Genomic DNA, 24,351 nt, shown 5'->3' with positions numbered 1-24,351 from the left:
TTCAATCTTCTTGGGTACACACCTGCCATCAATTAAAGAGACACTGATTAACTGTTGAAACAAAAAACACTGTAGCAGGCTCTAAACCTTTTGTATAGTCCAGGATATATGAACTAACTGTTGAAATATCACAGTACAAACAATTCCATAAGAAGTTCAGGCTCCAAACCTTTTTTCATAGTCCACAACAGAAACAAAAATATGAATGCGTTCAGTCCAACTGAATACCTAATAACTTCCACTCCAAGGATAGTCCAGGATATATGAAAAGGGTCTATATCAGAACATCGAAGTAGTAAAACTTCGAATGTTCTGATGTTGAACACTATTCAGTGAATGCTAAGAATAGCGAAGCTGCAGAACAGCAAATTCTTTCCTCAGGAAAGAATTTGGTTGGCCGTTTCTGTGGCTTCGCTATTCTTAGCGCTGTGGTGGAAAGTTACAGGTTGGGTTCAGGTAAGTGTGAGATTATTTGTATGTTAGGGTTAGGGGCGGGTTAAGTGAGTTAGGGTTAGGGTGCAGGTTAGGCGTGTGTGCGATAGTGACAGACTTTAGGGTTAGGGGAGGTTTAAGTGAGTTAGGGTTAGGGCGCAGGTTAGGTGAGTGTGCGATAGTGACGGACCTTAGGGTTAGGGTTTGGGTTAAGGTAAGTGGGTAGATAGTAGTGTATGTTTAATTTAGTGTAGCATTAGATTTAGGAATTTAAGTGTATGTGTGTGGTTGCTGTTTGTTTGATGTGCTTGTGTTGTGTGTATGTGTTTCGGAGCAGCGAATTTGTTCAATATTTTCATGTTTAGATGTTTTGGGGCCGATGAAATAGCGTTCGCTATTTTTATCTTTCAATAACGTGATATAAACGCTATGAAACAACTGTTAAAATGCCACAGCACAAACAATTCCACAAGAAGTTAAGCGCTTTCACTTAGAGAACATGAAATAAAATCAATCAGCCACTTTTAAACAAATTCAAAAATTGTCAGGCAATAGTAACATCTCATGCATAATTAATTAAATAAATTCTTTCCCCTGCATTATTTAAAGCCACGGTAAAATATATGCTGTAGTAAACCCTTGTGTTAAAACAGTAGCAACCAAAATTAATACACATATTCTAGCTGCCATAATAAAATACATGCTGTCATAAATCCTTGTTTTAAACCAATAACAAACAAAATGAATGCATATACTCTTTCCTTTCCTAAAGTTTAGCTGCCCTTAATTTAAGGACACTGTTAATACTAACATGATCATTCAGTCCCGGTTTTTTAGTTGAATCCAGCCTAAGCTGCCAGTATAGTGCTTTGTATTCTAAAAGGGCTTACCACAGTCCACCCCTTATATCTGGTTTCACTTGTTCAATACAGAGAACTTGAGAATACAATTCTTACTGTCTTTCTTGTATCTAAATAAGGCATTTGTATCTTTTTTTTCCTGGGAGATCTCATGCAAGTGTTCATATATTCTTCTTTTCAGTGGTCTCTCTGTCTTGCCCATATAAAAATTAAAGCATGTCTCACAGATGCTGATGTACACAACCCCTTTGCTGTTGCAATTAAAATGCTCCTTAAATTTCATTTTAAACTTTCTGGATGGGATACTAATACTTTCCTGCTCTAGAATGTTGACTACATTGTTGAGAAAAAACACACTTATATGTTCATGTGTAAATTAACCTCCCGTTGGATTAACACACTGGTACCACAGAAAAATGTCAAATAACCTTAGAGTGTCATGGTTCCTGGTGTGTGAAGTGGGTATACACACCAGGAACCACGACACTCTAAGGTTATTTGACACTTATATGTTCCCCGTTTCTTGTGGGGTCTAACTGTACTTTTATCACTAACATGGTTTTCCAGCTTTTCCTTTAAATTCATATCTCTCTTTTTTAATAAATGTCAGTACTGTTGGAATAATTTTGCTGGTTTTGCTATTTATAACCAAAAGTTTCCAGTACTTCCTAATGATGTTCTCAATTTCATTGGAATAAAGTGTGTGTGTGTGTGTGTGTGTGTGTGTGTGTGTGTGTGTGTGTGTGTGTGTGTGTGTGTGTGTGTGTGTGTGTGTGTGTGTGTGTGTGTGTGTGTGTGTGTGTGTGTGTGTGTGTGTGTGTGTGTGCCATTTCATAATTCAGCCCATTATTTTCCATGTTATGATTACTTTGTGGTAACATTTTCCCCAAAATTGGGTCATATTTTCCTTTCCTTCCTTGGTTCACTTCTTTCACCAATTGATTAATCAAATTCTCGGGATACCCTCTCTCTGAGAAGAACCCCTTCATCACCTTTATTTCCTCTAAGAAAACCCGATCCTCACTGCACATCCTTGACTCCATAATTAATTGCTCCTTAATAATACCCTTCTTTTGATTGTAGGGGTGCTCACTCTCAAAATGTAAATAGGAGTTCGTGTGAGTGTGTTTTCGGAAAATCTTGGAATGGAATTTCTTCTCTTCCCTAACCGTATATATGGTCACATCTAAATAATTAATGAATTCATGTGAAGTGTGCCAAGTAAATTTCAAAAGGGAAGTTGTATTCTAAAAATTGATTTAACTGGGTTTCCGTCCCCTTCCAGAAAAGACAAATATCGTCTAAAAATCTGGTGTATAAGGAAATATAATTGTTCCAAGAGGTTTCAAAAATGAACTTTGAACTTCCTCTCCCAATAATATAAAACCAGGTTTGCATGCAGGGGGGCACATGGGGCCCCCATAGCAACACCTTTCTCTTGTTCATAGGTTCATAAGTTCATAGGTCGGTACTAGGCTATCGGCCCTAGGGCCTATACAAGCCTAGCCATAGCAATTCCCTGCGTATTTCTTTCCACAATATTTACTTCCCTGGACCCCTGTCTAGCAAAGCGACTGACATGATCTCCGGGGTGAATTTCCTATCTCCCATCCAGTCATCAAGGTTCCTTTTGAAGAGGGCCAAGGAGGCGCTCTGCTTAACATGTATGGGCAGTCTATTCCAGAGTATGGGGAGTCTCTGGGTCAGGAACCTATCCCTCCAGCATGTTTTGTTCATTGTGATGACAAGGTTTAGATCCCTGGAGCGTGTGGCTCTGAGGGATTGGGATTTCTTTAAGTGGAGCATGTCCAACAGCTCAGGGTTTGACATGGCCTTGTATGTTAAGCAGAGATCACCTCTGAGTAGACGATATACCACAGAGTATAGCTGGAGTTTTTTTAGACGGTCAGCATATGGCATCTGCTTTAGACCTGTGATTCTTTTAGTGAGGTATTTCTGCGGCCTTTCCAGCTGTTGCTGATGTCTTGTGAGGCACATACCAAATGGGGCATTATACTCTATAATGGATCTAATGAGGGATGAGTACACTGGGGCAATGACCTCCTTTTCCTGGATGAAAATCCCTTAGTGATGAGGTGCCACATAGAAGGATTTCCTGACTGTTGTGGTGATGTGGTTATCGAAGGTGAGACCACTGTCTACCTGTGTCCCTAAGTCTCTCATCACACTTTTGGTGTTTAGTGCACTGCCACCTATGTGGTAAATGTTTTTTCCCAAAGGGGATAACTATACATTTCTTGGCATTAATCTTGTGCCCATGGCTTTGGCACCAAGCATCTGTTTCTGTAAGGCCTTTCTGTAGAATATCCACATCATTTGGGGATTCAATAATGGCTCCCAGTTTGCAGTCATCTGTTTACTTTGTTAGCCAGAGTCCCTTAGTGTTGGTCTGTACTTCAGAGAAGTAAATGCCAAACAAGAGCGGTCCCAGGACTGAACCCTGAGGTACTCCACTTGTCACTTGTCTGGGGCTGGATTTGGATTTGGAGTCGGCTAATACTCAGGTGAATAGACATATAATTTGGGGCACTCTTTGTGTTTGTTATATACACACAAATCCCCCCCTTATACACAAGTACATGCATTTATGACATTCAACTGAAATTTATTCAGGTTGATTAGTGACATGTAACAATTTTTATGTACACAATAACAAATATTGTTTTTTGGATTTTTTAGCTGGCTTTTTCATGTATATTTATGTATTATTATTTATGTATTATTTGTATATGTACATATGAATTTGATTATTAAGACAATAGGAAAGTGTATATACATTTTTTACACAATTGTTTATACAATTTTTAGGTACATGTGTTATAGAAATGAGAATTGTATCAGGTGACATGGTGTCATGTGAGGTGACTGAACATGTGACTATGAATCTGGTTTTAAATATGGCTACCATTCTTTTAACTAGTGTCTGATAAAGTTGAGTGTAAGAATACTTGACAAAAGCGCTAACCATAAATGTTTAAGAATTACTGTTGCCTGCCTATTTTTTGTTGTTTTTTAGTAGTTTGTTTGCAGTTTGACTTTACACTGATTTCTTTTTGGATATGGCAACTGGTGAGTCTTTAACAATCCCCAGTAGTTCATCGTCCCCCATGGGAGGGGAGAATGACCAGGGGGCTGGAGGATCTGAAATAAGTTGGTTAATGTTTTTTATCAACAACCTAACTAAAAAGGTTGATGATTTGACTGACCTGGTGAACAGCGAACGGCTCCCTAAAAACTGGGAGCAAGTTACAGTACAGTGTAACATTTTGAACTGGGCTGGTTTGACCCCACCAGCCAGTTCAACAGTTTCAATGTCACCTTGAGGGAATATTGGGAATCCAAATGCAATTACTCTTACTAATTCAACATCTTTAATACTTAATGACTGGCTGCAACCAGGTATTGTTTTGCAGAATGAGGTTAACCAAGCTGATGTTAGTGCCAGCTTTTCCAACAATAACATCAGCATTGTGGACAACCTCAAGATTTTGGATTATAAGCCTTTGAAGCTAAAGAAGTTACAACTTGAAATCTCCTATATTAAGGAATGCATTAAGTGGCGCCAGGTTCCGAAAGGGCTTTGTACCTGGTGTTATCTGACAGGGCTGATTTCCAGTTCAGCCTTCCATGTTGAGCTCTTGAAACTGTTTGATCAACAAGGGCCCGAATTTCTGGAGGTGCTGGTTAAGCACTACCAATTCATGGCGGACACCCTAGTGCAGGAGATCAAGGATGTGGATAATGCTACCAGGACGGACCTTGATTTCCCAAGGTACCAATTCGATTATCAGTGAGTTTTTACTAGTATCGACAAGCAAATGGAGAAACTAAAATCTTTTAAAATCAAAAAATTAATGCGTAATGAGGACGAGTACAAAAGAGGGATGGCTTGTCCGGAGTCTCCCCCCTCACAGCAATGGAACACTTGAGAGGAAGTGAACAACAATTTTCCGAACACCCAGGCTAACAGTGACAACAAACTATCCAATGCAGGAGAAAACAACCGCTTTTCCTGCTTAGACCAACAGGACTTGGTTGGTACAAATGAGGGAAATGGAGGCATAACCCTACAGGATACCCAGGAACTAAGAAGAAGCGAACGGCTTCAAAATCGAACTGAAGCTGTTCACTCCCAGGCAAACATGAATGCGAGGTCAGCAGCTTATTATCCAAATTTTCACCAGGGACAGAAGCAAGATTGGGCAACCCAGAACAGTGGACGCAACGGGTGGAAGACCAACAACAAGCGTCGAGTCCACAAAAGGTAACATCTAATATGGTGTTGGAAGCAAATACTAATTTTCAAAATCCTGTTTCCAACTGTAATTTGCAACCCACCTTAGGACAGCCTAAGTTGATATGTTTACCACATGTAATAGTTGACTCTGGAGGTGACTTTAAGATTTTTCAACTATTCGGAATATACCGTTCAACCGGAATTAGTTAATGTCCTTTCTAAAGGCTTGACATTTGTACCAACTAAAAGAATGGACATTTGTGGTGTTTTGATTGACTTAAAATTGTACTTATGGAAATTCAATTTAAACCTGTTGTTCAATAATGAGTTGAGTGTAAATGCATAGCTTAAAGTACCCAATGTTTACAATCCACCCTTACATCCATTGTTGGATATATTTGAAAGGATGTGCGACATTGACCTTAGGTGTGTATCGGCTACCAAAAGAAATAGATTCACCAATGTGAATAATCCAGGGAGTGAAACCTTTAACATGTCAAGGGATGAATGGGTTTTGATAGACACCTTGAGGAATGCTGATGTAAGAATTGTTAAGGCTGACAAGGGTCGTGGTTTGGTGTTGTTTGATCGTACAAACTACATACAGAGAGTGAAAAATATGCTTAATTTGGCTACATATATGCAGGTTTCTCTAAACGAGGTAAACCAAGCATACAACTGTATTAAGGTGTTTATTAACGACTTGGTCATGGAGAATAGGATTGATCTAAATTTGGTAAATTACTTAACTATGGTTTCCCCTAAAACCCCTGTGATTTTTGGGATTCCGAAAATCCACAAATGCTTGATGTACCCTCCCATGCGCCCAATTGTGGATGGAAGGGATTCAATGACATACTCATTGGCAAAATTTGTGGACAGTTTGTTGAAAAAATATGTATCAAGGGAACCCTTTATTTGCAAGGACTCCTGGTCTTTTTTGGAAGCAATAAACAGCCAGGTCTTTCACCCTGATTTTAACTTTGCCACAATTGATGTCAAAAATTTGTACACTGTCATCCCACATGATGTGGGAATTGAATGGCTTGAGTTACTATTAGTAAAAAGAGGGGCACCTGCATCTGAAATCGGCCTAATAACAGAACTGTTGGACATAATTTTGTCCAACAATTTCTTTTTGTTCAACGGCCAGTTTTATTTACAGAACAGTGGGGTGGCAATGGGGTCCGCAGTGGGGGGCAGTTTTGCTAACTTAGTAATGGCCTTTTGGGAGGACCAATTTGTGCATAATACCATAAATAGATTTAAGGGTGAGATTCATTACTATACCAGATTTTTGGATGATATTTTTTTGATCTTTAAGGGAGAAGAAAGTACGTTTAAGGAATTTATGATATACTGCAACAACACGATGGATTTTCTGGTATTCACCCATGTATTTCATACTGAAAGAATAGCTTTTCTTGATGTAGAATTAAGGAAGGATAACACCAACAAACAGTATTTAGACAAAATACATCGGAAGGACACTTATTGTAACTCCTTCCTCCATTACAGTAGCGCCCACCCCCAACATCAAAAAAGGTCCGTAGTAAAGGGACAACTGGTCAGGGCAGCAAGAATGTGTACTACTGCCATTGACTTTGAGAAGGAGTGTAGATTGTTATTGCAAATGTTCACAAATAGAGGATACCCTGTAGACATGTTAAGCAACCTATTTGAGGAAGTTCAAAATAAAAGGACAAATGGCCATTTTAAAGCCATTTTAGACAACAGCAGTCAGGGGATGAGTATTGATGATAGGGTACCTGTTGGAGGTGAAAGTAACCTAAGGGTCGATTATAGGTACGCCTTCATTACTATGTTTAGTTCAGATGGTGAAAACATTAGACAGATTTTGCAAAAGAATTGGAATATTTTCCAAATAGACAAAGAATTTATTAAATTTGGACCTGCACCAAATGTAGTTTACAGGATAGGGATTAATTTGAAAAACCTTTTGGAACAGCCACGCCCAAAGATGATACGTATTCCAGGTATGTACAAATGCAAAGCTTGCTCTTATTGCAGGTTTATGCAAACAGGTAACCGATTTAACATCCTGGATGAAAAATTAGCTTGTAAGGGAAGATATAATTGCAATTCCACTATGGTTGTTTACCTCGCTTCCTGCCAGTCATGTACGGGTTTTTGCATCGGCAAGACTGAGCGTAAACTAAGAGAAAGAGTGTATGAGCATATTTACCACATTAGGAAAGCCAAAACAGACAACGCTCTTGCAAAACATGTGGTAGAAAACCCTTGTCATTCCTTCACATTCAGGGTGATTGACCAAAGTAAATTTGACATCAGGGGTGGTCCATTAGGCTTAAAACTTGAGGAGCTGATTTGGCAGCTTAGAACAAGGGCCTATCTGACACCAGGGTTGAACAACGTATGCTTTTTGGCATGTGTCTTGAATCTGAGGAGTTTAAAACATTAACACAAGGCTAAAACTCAGGTGAATAGACATATAATTTGGGGCACTCTTTGTGTTTGTTATATACACACAAATCCCCCCCCCTATACACAAGTACATGTATTTATGACATTCAACTGAAATTTATTCAGGTTGACGTAATAGTTTTTATGTACACAATAAAAAATATGTTTTAGCTGGCTTTTTCATGTATATTTATGTATTATTTGTATATGTACATATGAATTTGATTATTAAGTCAATAGGAAAGTGTATATACATTTTTTACACAATTGTTTATACACTTTTTAGGTGCATGTGTTATAGAAATGAGAATTGTATCAGGTGACGGTGTCATGTGAGGTGACTGAACATGTGACTATGAATCTGGTTTTAAATATGGCTACCATTCTTTTAACTAGTGTCTGATGAAGTTGAGTGTAAGAATACTGGACGAAAGCGCTAACCATAAAAGTTTAAGAATTACTGTTGCCTGCCTATTTTTTGTTGTTTTTTATGGTCACATGCAAGCCAGTTTTTGTTACCAGAATTGTGTCTGGGGCATTTGATGACCTATTGGTGGTGCACCCTCAACCAGATTAGAAGAGCAAAAAAAAATGTCCAGGTCTATAAAAGAGCTATTATGCAGAAACTGCAGCAAAGATTACATACCTCTCAACTGTACAGATTTTCGCCTCATATTTTTGGTCTGTTTCTCCAAAAAATTGTGGTTTTCAGACAAACTGTTGGCAAATCATTCAAGACTGAAGTTAGAAAATAATGAAAGACATTTGAGTTTTAGACTTCATATCCTTTATATAAGTCATGCTCATGCAAAGCCTGTTATTCTATCGGTTTTATAAGCTTGTAAGAGTAATATTTAAAAACTGGCCCTATTGTTGGACCTTTGTCTTCCAATTTTTTTATGTCTTTGTTCAGATTTCTTGCTCTAAGAGATTGAGAGGCATGGAACTATTCCTTGCTACAGTTGCTAGTGTGCAAGTAGACATTTAAATTATTTAAGTATCTGCAGTTCAAATTGTGGCTACTTAAATAATATCAGAACTAGAAACCTTACCACTGACTTGCCAGGACCAACTGATAAACTCTTCTACAGCATTGATCATGCCCACAACAGCTTACACCTAGGGACCTTTCTGCAGCATCGATCATACCCACAACAGCTTACACCTAGGGACCCTTCTATAGTGTTAATCATACCCACAACAGCTTATAACTTGAGACCCTTCTACAGTGTTGATCAAACCCCAACAGCTTACACCTAAGGACCCTTCTGCAGCATTGATCATACCTGCAATAGCTTACACCTAGGGGCTCTTCTACAATGTTGATCATGCCCACAACAGTTTACACCTAAGGACCCTTCTACAGCATTGATCATGCCCCCAACAGCTTACACCTAAGGACCCTTCTGCAGCATTGATCATGTCCCCAACAGCTTACATCTAAGGACCCTTCTGCAGTGTTGATCATGCCCCTAACAGCTTACACCTAAGGACTGTTCTACAGTGTTGATCATGCCCCCAACAGCTTAGAGTAAGAACCCCTCTGCAGCATTGATCATATTCCCAACAGCTTACACCTAAGGACCCTTCTGCAGCATTGATCATGTCCCCAACAGCTTACACCTAAGAACCCTTCTACAGCATCGATCATGTCCCCAACAGCTTACACCTAAGGCAGCTGCTTTCCTCACCAGTCCCACTCTAGCTATGTAAAATAACAAGCTGAGCAAGCCAAAAAATACTCCCCACACTGTAGAAGCACGGAAAAGTGCTAGATGAAACCAAACAGCATCAAGAAAATAATAAATGCAGTACTGCAAAAGGTAATAGGTAATAATCCAAACAGAATATAATCCAAACAGAATTTATTGAAGCGCTTTTCGTCTGCTACTAGTGGCAAACTTCTTCAGAATAAAAAACAAGTTCAATCAAAACCATTTTATACAAGTCACATGGTTAATTAATGACCTAATTAAATGCTCCTTAAGTTTTAAAAAGCCATACTAAAAAAATACCAAAAAGTAAGAATTCAATTATAAAAGTTCAAACATAAAAATGTCACCATAAAAATATAAGAATACAACAGTAAATAATACACCATAATAAAAATGTCGTAATAAAAATATATATAAGAAAACCTTTTGCATTTACTTCTTGTAGTGTACAAACAGTAAATTGTAACATAGCTAAACAAGTGTGTTTGTTACTAGGCTAGAGTATTACGCAATATAGATAAGTCTATCTCTTAAGACTTAGCATACTAAGGAGACTGCCAATAGAGCAAGCCTCATTCAGACCAGGTGGGTGATACTATTACCTTTTGCAGTACTGCATTTATTATTTTCTTGATGCTGTTTGGTTTCATCTAGCACTTTTCCGTGCTTCTACAGTGTGGGGAGTATTTTTTGGCTTGCTCAGCTTGTTATTTTACAGTTGGTGTTCAATTTTTCTTTGGTATGGCCACTCTAGCTATGTGTTTGCTTACCATATACTATTGCTTTTACACATTTCTTACAAAGTAGCAACTTTGTCTATTTTTATTACATTAATTAGCGTTTTGAATCTTAGTATGAACCAAATAATTGAAGAAGTTATTCTATGTGGAGTCTGCATGTCCTCCCCACGGGTGAGTGGGCGTTCGAAAGACATGGGTAAATGGGCATGCCTTCGTTGAAGGTTGAACGTCGAGCTGGCACCTTGGCGTTTGTGAAAATCTACTGCCAATCATTAGCGGACCAGAGTTCCACTGTGGCGACCCCTAACCAGGAAAAGTGAAAGACACCAACCATTGATCAATTTTACTCAAATACTGGAGTAGGGAAGTATGAAAATGTTTTGATTCAGAGTCCTCAACCTGTTAGTTTTAGAACTAGAAACAAAACTTAAAATAAGGAGGGACAAATAACTCATGTCATGAATACTTTTTAAGTATTGGTGATTTTAGCTGTGATAGTGGAAAGGATTAAGGGATATTAAATGCCATGCACTTTCTGAAGTAAAAGAAGTCTATAACATGAATTCCTGAGTGAAATCAACTATCTTTTCAAAGAAAATTGCTAGTTTTAGGGGTGCAGAGCAATATTTTGAGCCAGAATTGGGGATGTCTTTGAAGATCAGGGAGAGCTAAGAGGTATGCTTTGATTCAATGTTTACATAATATCCAAACAAATGACACTTAATAAGAACTGCCTTACTGCTGACCCACTTTCCCCGGCATAGGCACCCTTAACTCCTTTCAAGGTATGTGTGGTCTAAAATATTTGCTGTTTACCAAAAATGCATAGATTCAAACAAACTGGTAAAGTGGCAACATTATACCCTTTCCTGGAACAAGCTACCAATGCAACCTCCGTACACTCCTCCCCAACACAGAGTCAAAAGAAAAACAATTATTCTGTGAGTATTAATTTTCTGTCAGTATCTGTACCTTTGCATGCAAGGAAGAGAAGTTAACACACAAAGCTATGTGCAAAAGGTGTCTTTACCATCCTGGCTGTCAGAGGGCTAAATTCCTTGTAGGTTTGCAACAGTATGTGTGGCAGCATATGATCTGGGCTGTAGGTTAACACTTAAATGTGTTTTTTATCCTTTGCATAGACTGTGGACTGGAGAAGGCTATGACTCAAATTTGGATACCAGCAAATCATTCAATGACTCCAGTCCTCAATGGAGAGAAGGTCTGTAAGAGATGGATCCCATGAGGCAACCTTTGGCCCTATCAAAAAGAAAAACTGGTAAATTAAACCAAGTACAGCTCTCAATAAACAGCAAGCCGATAAACCAGCAGTATAGTTGAACAGCACAGACGTTTTAATAATCCAATGGTCCAGTAAAATCCATAAAAAGCATAAAAACAATTCCACTACTAAGCGCTTTCACCCGTTGATACATTCAGGCATCTTCAGAGTACTGAAACATTGACAAAAACTACTGTCTAAAGTAAATTCAAAAAATCCCGCCCTGTAAACCAACCAATCACTAAAGAATATACCTTAACCAGGTAATATCATTTAAAGTGAAATCAGCTCATGAAAATATAATTATACCAAAAAAGAAAAATGAAAAATGAAAGCTAACAAAAATGTAAAAAATAATGATGAATAAACATCATCATTAAAAAACCTCCTCAAACAAAACAAGATCTGTATTTTAAAATACTGGACAAAGAAATGAAATTGTTAATACCAGGAGGTCTGGAAGCATCTAGTCTAAGTTGCCACAAAGTCTCTCGGACGTCCAACAAAATCTTGAAATGACCCCCTGTATCATTATCGGGTATCCTGTCCACAATGAAAAATAAAAAGTTAGTAAAATTCACACACTTTAAACTGTGTATATATAGAGCGTTACTAGTCCTTTTATTTTTAATGTCTCTTAAATGCTCAGGAATTCTTAACCTAAGTTTTCTAATAGTTTTACTGACATAAAATGTGGGGCAACTTAGACATGTAGCGATGTAAACAACTCTCCTGGTATTGCAATTACAATACCCTGGACATTTGATAGTTTTATAAAAATTTTGAACTACCACATAAGGACCATTATTAATCTACTTACATACACTACACGAACCATATTTACTCATATTAGAACTCCTATAGGCTCCACTATTTAAACTTTCCCTTTCCATCAGCTCCTTTAAATTCATTTTTACATACAGTAGGGGGATTATTTTATAATTATATTTTCATGAGCTGATTTCACTTTAAATGATATTACCTGGTTAAGGTGTATTCTTTAGTGATTGGTTGGTTTACAGGGCGGGATTTTTTGAATTTACTTTAGACAGTAGTTTTTGTCAATGTTTCAGTACTCTGAAGATGCCTGAATGTATCAACGGGTGAAAGCGCTTAGTAGTGGAATTGTTTTTATGGATTTTACTGGACCATTGGATTATTAAAACGTCTGTGCTGTTCAACTATACTGCTGGTTTATCGGCTTGCTGTTTCTTGGGAGCTGTACTTGGTTTACTTAACCTATGGCCCTATAACTGATTTGGACAAACTTTGCCAAAACTTGTGTCATGTGGTGAGGTGGAGGAAGCCTTACATGGATTTTTGACCCATAGACTGTATCAGATATCTGACAATCTGATATGCATGCTCACATTTTGGAAGCACCAGCCTCCCCCCACCTGTACCAGTTATGTAGGATGTATCACCAACAGCATCTGGCACAGGTGAACAAATCCATGGTTCACCTTTGAACATACTATAATGATGTCCCATTGTCTACGCTGAATCACCAGGTGATTGTCTATTCCTTTTTCTTTACTACTATCCAATGGATGTGCATTACTGGACACGTCTGGGGTTGAATGCGCAGCACTATTTGTAATTTTACTATGATATGTATGGTACTGTTAATTTACCTGTATATAAAATGTGCTAATTAGCTGGGAGAGGGTACGTGCATGAGTGCATCCAGCACAGGAAGCAAATGAGTTGAGCACATGTGCCATGCCATGGTACACATATGTCTGCACACTTCTTTGTATGCCCTGCTGTGCTACATAATTAGTATGGCAGCTCTGCATTGGTAGCATTCTGCATCATGTTTTTAATGTCCATAAAGAGTACACAGTACATACCAGTATATTTTAGCCTACTGGCCTGCACTTAGTGTCAGTGTCAGTGAAGTTATTTGCACACATTTATGTCTTCTTCTTATGTAATTGTATGTCTTTAATGTGAGCTTCACACTATGATGTCTACGGCCACATCAGACTTATGTGCGCAACTTTATACTTAACTCGTGTGCCGTGCAGCATATCTCTCTCTCTTTATATACACACACATATATGTGTATATATATATATATATATATATATATATATATATATATATATATATATATATATATACATGTATATATATATATATATATATATATATGTATATGTATATATATATATATATATATGCATGCTAAACACACTGCAGGTGCTCTTGTGGACATATTTCGGCATGCATGCCTTGCTGAATTGTTGCAGACAAGTATAATCAGGGCCTTTATTCCATCCTTCTGTTTGAGCCTTAGTATGTTTGTTGACCCATCCTAACAGCTGCTGTTCTCCATTTTCTATTTGTCCTACACTCCTCCTTGTTGCTCAGCTATATTGGATATGCCTTCATCTCCTTATAGTGATTGCCAAGTACATGTTCCGTGTTTTTTTTTACCTGGCTGTTATATTCACCAGTATGCTGTTTTCTTCTGGTCACTCTAGTCATCCCTACTCAGTATGTTAAATTGAGCTAACAACAAAATATTTTACTGTTCTCTATCTTGACAACTTGATGTTAGACATTCCGCATTAACATCCCTCTTGTATTAACTTCTACTTGTTAACCAAATTATTTCCTCTTTCATGTCATCCTTAGGTGTTAGCTATGCACTGTGTTTTGTGCTTCCCCAACCCCCTCTCACCCAGCAAACTGTGGGGTATTTTATTTCTAATCATCTAATTTGAAGTGTTGAACTTTGGCCTCCTTATGTCATGTGCTGCCATTGGCCTTTTGGCCATCCTTTTTTAACTGTATAGCTGTGCATGTCTGCTGAAGTCATAGTTTTGGGTTAGTGCCAGTGGAAGATTTTTGACTGTCCCGATCCAAATAACTGGATTCTGCTGAAAACACTCCTGAAAATAATTGTTAAAAGGCATTCTGCAGAAAATCTTGTGAGAGCCACAAATTGTAGTCTAAACCCAGATGGAATTAAATAAAGCATTCCAGAGTCCTCAATCTTGGAAGAACTGCACATCAAGATTTAAAGACCTTCTTATGACCCCCACCTTCCACTGAGTCAAAAGAGGTAATAGGTCAGAACACAAACTAAGCTACACAAGAAATCACAAGCCTAACAACCCACTTCATTGACCTAGAGAAACACCTAAAACATATGAAGGGGCTACAATGGGGAAAAGCTCTACTTCAAAAGCATCATTGAGAAGAGTTTACTTCCCAGAGGACTGAGAGTATATAAAAAACTTACGTGGAACAATAATCCATCCTAAAATAAAAACAATTGAGCTTTTGCATCCAAGATGGGGGACTCCAGAGTGCTTTATTTCATTTCATACGGGTTTAGATTAAAACCCGCAGTTCTCCCCATATCTACTGCACACTACCTTATAACAATTATTTTCAGCAAATTTTTCAGCAATGTTCAGGAATCTTCCACTGACCATTTGCTTGATCTTCTAGAACTAGCAACACTACTCTGAGTTGTATAGATCAGTCCCTTAACCACTGCAGGTCGCTGCCCACAATTTCTGACATCATGACTGTGCCACATATATTAACGTATGTGTTGGCCTGTTGTCGATTTTATCCTAAATTCATTTGCATGACTGTTTTTGTGCTGTGCAATACTGTAGGTTTTCAATAGGATTCCATTTAGTTTGGCATTTTGTCTTTTGTTTTTCTTATTCAAATTGACTTGCCAAATCTTTGATTTTGCATCCTCCTGATATCAGGTATTGATACATTCTTGCTAATGAGGTGATTCGGCGATGGTAGGCTTCTCCAACACATTGCTAACCTTTTGGATTTGACCCCAATGTTTCTTCCCATAAATAAGAAAGAAAGTGTTAAAGTTAATGGCAACAATGTTGATATTTTGAAAGTCTAATTTTCAGCAGTGCCTAATACTGTGAATTTCAGTATGCAAAATGTGTTTATTTATTAATTGGGTAATGGGATAAGATTGAGTAGGTACACTTTCCTCTTTAATTTGATACACCCCGAGAACTCATCTGGTTAAGAGACTTGATGTTAACATGAAAGATATACTTTGCAGATGAAAACAAAGGGTACAGGGTGACATTCATTAGCATCTCATAACCTGAAACATTTGAAATATTCTGACAGCATATAAAATATCAGAGTACTGTTGTTCCCAGACTGAATTTATTATGAGATTTAGCCTTGATGTGTCACATAACTTTAAACAAACACATACCTGAAAATTTGAACTCTGTAATATTTGCTGTGTGCCGAGATATATTACAGTATAACAGTATGCTTAATAAGGCAGATATACCCATATATGGAAAGCATTCTTATCTTTGTGGGGTGGGAATCTGCATAAGCATATAATCTTTGTAAGGCTTTGTGAACTGATTCTGCCTTCTAAAATATTGACCTCCAGAACATATGAAAGTCAAAAACATTTAGACACATCCATGCACATTTACTTCCAAGATGCTAGCTAAGTATATTTTCACAGACTTATGCAGGTCTGTCACTTGAGGAAGATGGACTTTGATTCAAATTGATATAGTGCAATGTAGGTTAAAAATATGGATAGTAGGTGCAGTGCTCCCTCTGGGACAAGGCTGGAGGTAGTACGTACGGTGATTACACAGAGACAAGGCTGCTTTTAAACCTACATATATGCATAATGAAGCAGACCACATTTAAACTGTCATAGCATAATGAAAGGCCTCAGACAGCACAGTTACAATAAGGGTAATGGACTTTGATAGATGGAGCTGGGCAGACGGGATATGTGCTGAATTTAACATTTTACCTGCTGTAATCTCAACGATAAGAGATAGTATTTCAACCAAATATGCTAAAACATAAAAGTTAATGGGTGATGGATAGGTTTCAGCCTAGATATTAACATGCTACAGCTGAGGTTATAGGACATAAGGTACATGACAGGAATAGATGAACCTCTGAATTCTTCATACAGAGAAGCTTATGTTCACATTTTCAAACTGAGCATATTCTACTTCATTGAACATTTATGGAATCCCTGGCACTGGTGAGGGGCATCAAGCAAAAATGTAAAAAGCACCAAATATGTCCTTGGCAGTCTGTCCTACCATCCATCCATCTTCATTCAGACACAAATGTAAGAAATAATGGATGCCTCACATAATTTTACTTGTACCACTACGATACTCTGTGACTGTGCGTGTTTCTTTCTCCCTCTCCCATCCTCTCCATTTGTCTGTCTCTCTCTCTCACACACACACACACACACACACACACACACACACACACACACACACACACACACACACACACACAAATGCGATGTACCTTTCCCCTACTTTTGTTTGCAGAACACAATTTGCAATATTGTTCCTCTCAGAAATAATATGCTATATTTTGCTTTTGAATACTACAATATTCTTTTGTGTTCTACTGTTCAGAACATCGAGTACTCTGTTTTGCTGGATTTTGATTTAATTTAGAACATTCTGTGCTTATTGCTGCTAAAGTTTATCATATTTCATATGAATCACCAGAATGCAATGATTTATTTTTTTACTTCTAGCTTTATATTTATTTTAAAATCTAAACAGAAGAAATCTGAAGCAACCCTTTTTTGTCCACACTATTATAGTAAGACAATTGCCAGTCTGGAACCTTGTAGCTAGCTGTATATTTAGGAATGAGCTTAAACAATGGTATCATTTGGTGTTTGGCCTCTTAGAGGGAGAACAGCTCAGGTGCATAGATTTACTTTAGAATATCTGCTCTTCCTCACTGCTTGGAGTTATGTATTTTAATCTGTGTTACAAGAAGGTACTCAACTAACATAACACCATTCTTCTTCTCTAGTTTTATCTTGTTTTTTAATTAACTCAAATATGCCAGAAGTATTCTATTTTGTCATGGTTATACACTGTAGTGAAAGTATAGTTTGCTTTTTAAAATGTATTTAGAAATCTGCATTTAATGATCTAGAATCTCCAACTCTGTGATGCCCATTGTCAATAGAATCCAAAGGAGAAAGATTCCAGCAACAATATTATAAGACTTAAGTATAATATACATCAAATAAAAATAAATAAGTAAATAATCGGAAAAAAGTGTTAGCATAAGCCAATTGAATAACTTTTGTCAGACAGTATACCTATACAAGAGAAAATGATAATGTGTATACAGAATCTCAGAATGAAAGAAACTTGGAAAAATTCAAAGAACTGATAATATAAGCTATATAAGCTAGTACATAATATGTCTAGCAGAACTTACCTGGCACATTATGTGGAGATCAACATGCGGCCGTGAATGGGAATAGCTCTCAACTGTCCAGATTTTTGTAAAATGTCCAGATTTTTGACTCATATGATCGGTCTGTTCGTCATAAAAGTTGTAGCTTTCTGGCAAATCACTGAAAATTTAAGTCACTAAATAATGACATACATTTGAATTTCAGACTTCACATCCTTCAGAAGAAACATGCCAACACAAATCCTGTTCTTCTAGCAACTTTTTATGTTTGTAAGAACAATATTTAAAATGTATCCGTTTGTTTGGGCATTTATCCCCCATTATTTTAGGCTTTGTCCAGATTTCTTGGTCTAAGAGGTTGAGAGGTTATGATGGAATAACACTAATGATATGCTACATACTGACAAGAGGAGGGAGGCATGTTCAGTGTACTGAGATAGTATGCATCAGCTCCACACTGACAAGAAGAGGGAGGCATGTTCAGTATACTGAGATAGTACGCATCAGCTCCACACTGACAAGAGGAGGGAGGCATGTTCAGTGTACTGAGATAGTATGCATCAGCTCCACACTGACAAGAGGAGGGAGGCATGTTCAGTATACTGAGATAGTATGCATCAGTTCCACACTGACAAGAGGAGGGAGGCATGTTCAGTGTACTGAGATAGTATGCATCAGCTCCACACTGACAAGAGGAGGGAGGCATGTTCAGTGTACTGAGATAGTACGCATCAGCTCCACACTGACAAGAGGAGGGAGGCATGTTCAGTATACTGAGATAGTATGCATCAGCTCCACACTGACAAGAGGAGGGAGGCATGTTCAGTGTACTGAGATAGTACGCATCAGCTCCACACTGACAAGAGGAGGGAGGCATGTTCAGTATACTGAGATAGTACGCATCAGCTCCACACTGACAAGAGGAGGGAGGCATGTTCAGTATACTGAGATATTATGCATCAGCTCCACACTGACAAGAGGAGGGAGGCATGTTCATTATACTGAGATAGTATGCATCAGCTCCACACTGACAAGAGGAGGGAGGCATGTTCAGTATACTGAGATAGTACGCATCAGCTCCACACTGACAAGAGGAGGGAAGCATGTTCAGTATACTGAGATAGTACGCATCAGCTCCACACTGACAAGAGGAGGGAGGCATGTTCAGTATACTGAGATAGTATGCATCAGCTCCACACTGACAAGAGGAGGGAGGCATGTTCAGTATACTGAGATAGTATGCATCAGCTCCACACTGACAAGAGGAGGGAGGCATGTTCAGTATACTGAGATAGTATGCATCAGCTCCACACTGACAAGAGGAGGGAGGCATGTTCAGTATACTGAGATAGTACGCATCAGCTCCACACTGACAAGAGGAGGGAGGCATGTTCAGTATACAGAGATACTATGCATCAGCTCCACACTGACAAGCGGAGGGAGGCATGTTCAGTGTACTGAGACAGTATGCATCAGCTCCACACTAACAAGAGGGGGGAGGCATGTTCAGTATACTGAGATAGTATGCATCAGCTCCACACTGACAAGAGGAGGGAGGCATGTTCAGTGTACTGAGATACTATGCATCAGCTCCACACTGACAAGAGGAGGGAGGCATGTTCAGTGTACTGAGATAGTATGCATCAGCTCCACACTGACAAGAGGAGGGAGGCATGTTCATTATACTGAGATAGTATGCATCAGCTCCACACTGACAAGAGGAGGGAGGCATGTTCAGTATACTGATATAGTACGCATCAGCTCCACACTGACAAGAGGAGGGAGGCATGTTCAGTGTACTGAGATAGTATGCATCAGCTCCACACTGACAAAAGGAGGGAGGCATGTTCAGTGTACTGAGATAGTATGCATCAGCTCCACACTGACAAGAGGAGGGAGGCATGTTCAGTATACTGAGATAGTATGCATCAGCTCCACACTGACAAGAGGAGGGAGGCATGTTCAGTATACTGAGATAGTATGCATCAGCTCCACACTGACAAGAGGAGGGAGGCATGTTCAGTGTACTGAGATAGTACGCATCAGCTCCACACTGACAAGAGGAGGGAGGCATGTTCAGTATACTGAGATAGTACGCATCAGCTCCACACTGACAAGAGGAGGGAGGCATGTTCATTATACTGAGATAGTATGCATCAGCTCCACACTGACAAGAGGAGGGAGGCATGTTCAGTATACTGAGATAGTACGCATCAGCTCCACACTGACAAGAGGAGGGAGGCACGTTCAGTATACTGAGATAGTACGCATCAGCTCCACACTGACAAGAGGAGGGAGGCATGTTCAGTATACTGAGATAGTATGCATCAGCTCCACACTGACAAGAGGAGGGAGGCATGTTCAGTGTACTGAGATAGTATGCATCAGCTCCAAACTAACAAGAGGAGGGAGGCATATTCAGTGTACTGAGATAGTATGCATCAGCTCCACACTGACAAGAGGAGGGAGGCATGTTCAGTATACAGAGATACTATGCATCAGCTCCACACTGACAAGAGGAGGGAGGCATGTTCAGTATACTGAGATAGTATGCATCAGCTCCACACTGACAAGAGGAGGGAGGCATGTTCAGTATACTGAGATAGTACGCATCAGCTCCACACTGACAAGAGGAGGGAGGCATGTTCATTATACTGAGATAGTATGCATCAGCTCCACACTGACAAGAGGAGGGAGGCATGGTCAGTGTACTGAGATAGTATGCATCAGCTCCACACTGACAAGAGGAGGGAGGCATGTTCAGTATACTGAGATAGTACGCATCAGCTCCACACTGACAAGAGGAGGGAGGCATGTTCAGTATACTGAGATAGTACGCATCAGCTCCACACTGACAAGAGGAGGGAGGCATGTTCAGTGTACTGAGATAGTATGCATCAGCTCCACACTGACAAGAGGTGGGAGGCATGTTCAGTATACTGAGATAGTACGCATCAGCTCCACACTGACAAGAGGAGGGAGGCATGTTCATTATACTGAGATAGTATGCATCAGCTCCACACTGACAAGAGGAGGGAGGCATGTTCAGTATACTGAGATAGTATGCATCAGCTCCACACTGACAAGAGGAGGGAGGCATGTTCAGTATACTGAGATAGTACGCATCAGCTCCACACTGACAAGAGGATGGAGGCATGTTCAGTATACAGAGATACTATGCATCAGCTCCACACTGACAAGAGGAGGGAGGCATGTTCAGTATACTGAGATAGTATGCATCAGCTCCACACTGACAAGAGGAGGGAGGCATGTTCATTATACTGAGATAGTATGCATCAGCTCCACACTGACAAGAGGAGGGAGGCATGTTCAGTATACTGAGATAGTATGCATCAGCTCCACACTGACAAGAGGAGGGAGGCATGTTCAGTGTACTGAGATAGTACGCATCAGCTCCACACTGACAACAGGAGGGAGGCATGTTCAGTATACTGAGATAGTACGTATCAGCTCCACACTGACAAGAGGAGGGAGGCATGTTCAGTGTACTGAGATAGTACGCATCAGCTCCACACTGACAAGAGGAGGGAGGCATGTTCAGTGTACTGAGATAGTATGCATCAGCTCCAGACTGACAAGAGGAGGGAGGCATGTTCAGTGTACTGAGATAGTATGCATCAGCTCCACACTGACAAGAGGAGGGAGGCATGTTCAGTGTATTGAGATAGTACGCATCAGCTCCACACTGACAAGAGGAGGGAGGCATGTTCAGTATACTGAGATAGTATGCATCAGCTCCACACTGACAAGAGGAGGGAGGCATATTCAGTGTACTGAGATAGTATGCATCAGCTCCACACTGACAAGAAGAGGGAGGCATGTTCAGTGTACTGAGATAGTACGCATCAGCTCCACACTGACAAGAGGAGGGAGGCATGTTCAGTATACAGAGATACTATGCATCAGCTCCACACTGACAAGAGGAGGGAGGCATGTTCAGTGTACTGAGATAGTATGCATCAGCTCCACACTAACAAGAGGAGGGAGGCATGTTCAGTATACTGAGATAGTACGCATCAGCTCCGCACTGACAAGAGGAGGGAGGCATGTTCAGTATACTGAGATAGTACGCATCAGCTCCACACTGACAAGAGGAGGGAGGCATGTTCAGTATACTGAGATAGTACGCATCAGTTCCACACTGACAAGAGGAGGGAGGCATGTTCAGTATACTGAGATAGTATGCATCAGCTCCACACTGACAAGAGGAGGGAGGCATGTTCAGTGTACTGAGATAGTATGCATCAGCTCCACACTGACAAGAGGAGGGAGGCATGTTCAGTATACAGAGATACTATGCATCAGCTCCACACTGACAAGAGGAGGGAGGCATGTTCAGTATACTGAGATAGTATGCATCAGCTCCACACTGACAAGAGGAGGGAGGCATGTTCAGTATACTGAGATAGTATGCATCAGCTCCACACTAACAAGAGGAGGGAGGCATGTTCAGTATACTGAGATAGTACGCATCAGCTCCACACTGACAAGAGGAGGGAGGCATGTTCAGTATACTGAGATAGTACGCATCAGCTCCACACTGACAAGAGGAGGGAGGCATGTTCAGTGTACTGAGATAGTATGCATCAGCTCCACACTGACAAGAGGAGGGAGGCATGTTCAGTATACTGAGATAGTACGCATCAGCTCCACACTGACAAGAGGAGGGAGGCATGTTCAGTGTACTGAGATAGTATGCATCAGCTCCACACTGACAAGAGGAGGGAGGCATGTTCAGTGTACTGAGATAGTATGCATCAGCTCCACACTGACAAGACGAGGGAGGCATGTTCAGTATACAGAGATACTATGCATCAGCTCCACACTGACAAGAGGAGGGAGGCATGTTCAGTATACTGAGATAGTATGCATCAGCTCCACACTGACAAGAGGAGGGAGGCATGTTCAGTATACTGAGATACTATGCATCAGCTCCACACTAACAAGAGGAGGGAGGCATGTTCAGTATACTGAGATAGTACGCATCAGCTCCACACTGACAAGAGGAGGGAGGCATGTTCATTATACTGAGATAGTACGCATCAGCTCCACACTGACAAGAGGAGGGAGGCATGTTCATTATACTGAGATAGTACGCATCAGCTCCACACTGACAAGAGGAGGGAGGCATGGTCAGTGTACTGAGATAGTACGCATCAGCTCCACACTGACAAGAGGAGGGAGGCATGTTCAGTATACTGAGATAGTACGCATCAGTTCCACACTGACAAGAGGAGGGAGGCATGTTCAGTATACTGAGATAGTATGCATCAGCTCCACACTGACAACAGGAGGGAGGCATGTTCAGTGTACTGAGATAGTATGCATCAGCTCCACACTGACAAGAGGAGGGAGGCATGTTCAGTATACAGAGATACTATGCATCAGCTCCACACTGACAAGAGGAGGGAGGCATGTTCAGTATACTGAGATAGTATGCATCAGCTCCACACTGACAAGAGGAGGGAGGCATGTTCAGTATACTGAGATAGTATGCATCAGCTCCACACTAACAAGAGGAGGGAGGCATGTTCAGTATACTGAGATAGTACGCATCAGCTCCACACTGACAAGAGGAGGGAGGCATGTTCAGTATACTGAGATAGAACGCATCAGCTCCACACTGACAAGAGGAGGGAGGCATGTTCAGTGTACTGAGATAGTACGCATCAGCTCCACACTGACAAGAGGAGGGAGGCATGTTCAGTATACTGAGATAGTACGCATCAGCTCCACACTGACAAGAGGAGGGAGGCATGTTCAGTGTACTGAGATAGTATGCATCAGCTCCACACTGACAAGAGGAGGGAGGCATGTTCAGTGTTCTGAGATAGTATGCATCAGCTCCACACTGACAAGAGGAGGGAGGCATGTTCAGTATACAGAGATACTATGCATCAGCTCCACACTGACAAGAGGAGGGAGGCATGTTCAGTATACTGAGATAGTATGCATCAGCTCCACACTGACAAAAGGAGGGAGGCATGTTCAGTATACTGAGATAGTATGCATCAGCTCCACACTGACAAGAGGAGGGAGGCATGTTCAGTATACTGAGATAGTACGCATCAGCTCCACACTGACAAGAGGAGGGAGGCATGTTCATTATACTGAGATAGTACGCATCAGCTCCACACTGACAAGAGGAGGGAAGCATGTTCATTATACTGAGATAGTACGCATCAGCTCCACACTGACAAGAGGAGGGAGGCATATTCAGTGTACTGAGATAGTATGCATCAGCTCCACACTGACAAGAGGAGGGAGGCATGTTCAGTGTACTGAGATAGTACGCATCAGCTCCACACTGACAAGAGGAGGGAGGCATGTTAAGTATATAGAGATACTATGCGTCAGCTCCACA

General features: G+C 40.2%; 1 protein-coding gene across 5 annotated transcripts in view; it reads left to right on the top strand.

Moving 5' to 3' along the window:
• The window catches only part of NALCN (sodium leak channel, non-selective), a 3,563,801-nt gene that overhangs the window by 1,712,128 nt on the left and 1,827,322 nt on the right, over nucleotides 1-24,351 (top strand). The gene's annotated exons all lie outside the window — the stretch shown is intronic.

Source organism: Protopterus annectens, chromosome 5.part0 (assembly GCF_019279795.1).
Source record: "Protopterus annectens isolate FY-2018-M chromosome 5.part0, PAN1.0, whole genome shotgun sequence".
NCBI classification, from domain to species: domain Eukaryota; kingdom Metazoa; phylum Chordata; order Ceratodontiformes; family Protopteridae; genus Protopterus; species Protopterus annectens.
The sequence above is the reverse complement of the archived record's forward strand: the minus strand, read 5'-3'. Positions and strand labels throughout refer to the sequence as shown.